General features: G+C 38.7%; 1 long non-coding RNA gene across 1 annotated transcript in view; it reads left to right on the top strand.

Annotated features, from left to right (window-relative positions):
- Positions 1–726: 726 nt before the first annotated feature.
- Positions 727–4365, top strand: part of LOC117811834 — a 24113-nt gene continuing 20474 nt past the window's right edge. The window contains exon 1 of the long non-coding RNA XR_004631066.1: positions 727–910. This is a non-coding gene — a long non-coding RNA (uncharacterized LOC117811834). The remainder of the gene's footprint in view (positions 911–4365) is intronic.

Raw genomic sequence — 4365 nt, 5'->3', positions numbered from 1 at the left:
AGGGGCTTTTTAGGGGGGAGATTATCTACCCCTGAACTAAATTTAGACCCTAGTTCCACCGGTCGAAACGCACGTAGTTCAGGGGTAAAGTCCCTAGTTCCGGGGTAAAGTTCCTCTTGTCGAAAAACACCTTAAATTACAGGGAAAGTCATTTTTCTCCTGACAAATGCAACCCAAACATTTCCCCAACATTTAGCTTGGGTTTGGTCTCCACCTATACTTTTAAATATACTGTATACATATATACCTGGCCTTTGATTACTATTTGTTCCACGTTGCCACTATTTAGTGTCTTACCTACTTGGTCAGCTCTTTGATGTTACGTTATGCTAACAGAATTGATTAAAACTGAGCCATTGGGTCAACAAAAAACAACACACTTCAAGAAGCTTAAAAGTTTGACAGTGCTACAACCCCCCTCACTTATCTTTAGATAGGAAGTGCATATTTCATGATAATTAATTTTTTGTGTCATGATCAAATATGATTATAAAAGGAGAACATAAATATGCAATACAGTAAGGGTTAGGAGTGATAGAAGCCTCCTCTTCTTTTCCTTTCTTTTCTTTTACTTAGACTCATTCTTATGTGGGAAATGGGGACTTGGGTTCCATTGTGTCTGGTTTGTCTGACACTTTAAAACTCCCCCTTCTCCCAAGGTGTGCTCCAAGAAGGCTCTTGGTCTCCTTTAAAATTACATCACAAGATTGAGGGGATGAGCTACAGCCGAGGACGCTGACTGGGATAACTATGACGACCATCAATAGACCAATGAACTTTGGAGAACCAGTCTGTATCTTTTAAACCTAACCCAACCAAATAAAAACAAGAAACTTGAGCTCATAAACGAAGCTTAGGCTTACCACTCACCGCTTCTCCATTTAGAACAACCTAGGAGATCGGCTTACAGGTGAGCTGATCAAGTTGCGTGTTTTATAAGAACCAGTCCCTTCTCTCCAACCTCCGTCCCCTGTACTCATAGTTCACTCTTCAGGTTAGGGCTGTGGTTAAACAGGGAAGTCTTTAACAGTAAACAACAGGAAAAATTGGGCTGCACAAAATGCTGTGCATGATGACAGAATAACTTTTAAAACAGTATGAGGTTATACAAATCCATCTTTCCTTAGTGATTAAATGTATTCCTGCATAAGTTACAGGATAAATAACAGAACAGATTTTACAAATAATGTTTTTTTTTAAATTAAAAGTAATGTGTATCTACTTCGCTTTTGCGTTTTTCCTTTCTTGCTATATGTTTAAGTTGGCCTACCAAAAGAAAAAAGGAAAGAATGAAAGTAGTGATTCAGTGATTTATCTTTCCTAAACATATAACTCTTGTGTCGACATGCCATTAAACTCTTGACAAGTGGACAACATTCGTAGAGCACCACCAGATGCCAAATAAATGAACAACGAGTTTCAAATTGTTACTTTTACCAATGTAAAGAAAAAAGAAAAGGAGAAGTTATTGTTTACCTCGTATGGATATTTCTCTTAGTGAAGGAAGCTTTGTTTTGTGGTCTCACAAGCAGAAATGTTCTGGTTTGTTTGTATCAGTGTAGGTGGCGCGTGGTGGTTTGTAGGGCTCTTTTTTACTTTAGTCATTCAAAGCAGCTCTGAGTGTAAGACAGACTCTCCTTTCTGTTGTGAGCACGATTTTTGTATCAACTCATACTTTGGAAAACTCCTCTGTAAATAGCTGGGGGAAATGTGTGTGATACACATAATCATTATCTAACTGGCCCATTAAACTCCCAGAAGGGGAGCCCTCCAAAGGTTGACAGCACACATTTTTGCTCTCCGACTACAATGAATTTAGTATCTAGTTCTTTTAGCAACATGAAATAATGCACTTTAAACCTTTGGTAGCATACAACCTAAACCCAGACATTATTTTCAATGTATGTGACAGTACTGTATACACTTGATGTTTCAACCAACACTTAAGTCACAGCCTCATCAGTATTCCTGAACATGAGCAGTGCCCCCCTTAAGCTAGACATCAGAGAACCAAGGCTTTAATCTATGATTTTTGTCTGAACTTTCACATTTCTGTAAACTCAATATTAAAGTAGTGCTATCACCTCTGATTGAGAACGCACACACAACAGTCCCCAGGTAATCATTCTGGGCTTATCTTTGTACGAGGCGCATGGGTACAGGATATATGCTCATATTGTTAAGAGCGGGGGATGATAAGAAGACAAGAGAGGAAGACTAGAGAACAGGCATGAAGAGGAGAACAGAGTTTGTGATTTTCTTACCTCAGTATATCCTAATCTTTCTCCTGAAAGTGTCTGGTTACAGGAACTACTCTCCAAATGCAGAAGAATAGGGTAACCGAATCTCAAGTCATCAAATAACAATAGGCCTGCCCCTTGGCATCTCATACAGATGATAATCCTTGAGTGCCTTTAAAGGTCTCTGTTTGACTTTTCTGCTAAAGCTTTCCGAAAGGGGGTTAGTGCTGTGAAGTCATCATAATTTGCTTAGGGTAAGGCTCTAAAACTATGAGAAATAATGTATGTTCATTGTGTTAGTCAAACAAAATACATATTATAACCCAAAGTATGTAGGAAACTTCCTTAGAATCAGAATCAGAATCAGAATCAGCTTTATTGGCCAGGTATGCTTGAACGCACAAGGAATTTGACTTTGGTAAACTGTGCTCTCTTTGTACAAGGCATAAGAATAAGACCTACAGATAAAATAAAATGAAAATAATAAAAATAACATCAGCTATAAATACAAAAGAACAACAAATAGGCATGACTAATATGTACAGGCTAAAATAATATGATAAAGTGCAGTGGTGAGTAGCAGAGGTAGTTTTAACATTATAAAAATAGTAGTTAAATAATACAAAAATTGAAATATGGAATTCTGCTTGGAGAATTGTTGCATTGTATATTTACATGTGTATTTACAGAGAGTATTTATCTAATAGGTATGACACTGTTAAGGTTTAAGACACTGTTATGGTTTAGCAGCTTAGCTTTACATAATTCAAACCACCCAACACAAACTTTGATTGCAGGTGTGAAACTCATCTAAACCAACTCTGCAACCAAATGTTAAGCTCTTTAAACTGTGTCCACTCATTTCTTATGTATTAGATGACCAGAGCAGCTACTCTGGGTGTCTAACATTGCTGCTGAGAGGCAGTGTTGTAGTTGAGTCACCAAACCTTGACTAGTCTGTGAGTCTTAAAGAGGTTGTAAGTCTTTGTACAGTCTGTAGAGTACTTTTTTGTATGTCATTTGCGTTCTTTGCTCTGTTTATTTGTACTTTTATGTGTGCCGTCTCCCCCACAGGGGCTTTTGTCAGCATGTGGGCATTAGAGCCCGTCTATGAATGCCTCCCCTGCGTATCTGCATGTATGTGTGTTTGTGTGAATGTGTGTATTTGAGAAGGGTACGCTAACCTTTTCAGAGCTACATTGTCTCGGTGGGTTTTTAATTGTCCCTCGTCTTTATAAAGCACTTGACCTTCTCCGCTTGGTCTTAATGATTTGCTGCTACAGCAATGGCCCGCTCATTTAGGAACATCAGCGAGGAGGGCAGATGAGGAGAGAGGAAGAGTAGATGAAAAAGTGCAAGATGTTGATTTGCTGCTGCTCAAACAGGCAGTTAATTTAGTCAGAGAAGTGGGAAGAAGACATCAAACTTGTGGCAGCATTTGCAAATATGTTTACAAAATGGTTCACAGGCAAAAATGTGATTATGTATCTTGTAGTACCTCTAAGCTTTGGGACTGGATATTCCACCCACTTGTTGTTTTGTTGACAGAGACCAACAGAGAACACATTAAGTTGTTTCATATGGCTGTGCTTGGCTTTTAGAGTAGGTAGGCCTATGCTTGAGGAAAGGGTGGATTCAGATAATAAAGGGCCCTTTCCCCGTCAGTCCAACTTGTGATCAAGTGTTCTTTCATTGTTTGTTTGATGTGAGACACTATGAGAGTGTCTCGGCTCATTATGAGCTCTGCGTTGTATCATTGTAGTGTAAAACTGTGTCGCTGAGAGTAATGTTTCTTCAGACAGCTTGCCTGATGTAACATAGTTAGATCTAATCCTGCAGGTGAGACTACAGGAGCTGTCAGACATAAAACACACGCTCAGGTTTTTTTCCCCCGAAGATGTTTAACTCATAATTCAGCTCTATTAATCAAACCTTTGCCAGCAGATGAGGCACTTGGCAAATCTAAAATAAATTTGGGAATACCAAAGCCTGGTATAATTTGTCGAATGAAAAATCCTGCTTATGGAAAAATAGCAAGACATAACAATGATAATAGCAACGTTGAATTACTGTCGGTACATTTTGTCATTACATTTGGTGGTGCACCTGCTTGACAATGACTACT

Source organism: Notolabrus celidotus, chromosome 4, assembly GCF_009762535.1.
Source record: "Notolabrus celidotus isolate fNotCel1 chromosome 4, fNotCel1.pri, whole genome shotgun sequence".
Taxonomy (NCBI): Eukaryota; Metazoa; Chordata; class Actinopteri; order Labriformes; family Labridae; genus Notolabrus; species Notolabrus celidotus.
Note: the sequence above shows the minus strand (reverse complement) of the source record. Positions and strands in the feature narration are given on the sequence as shown.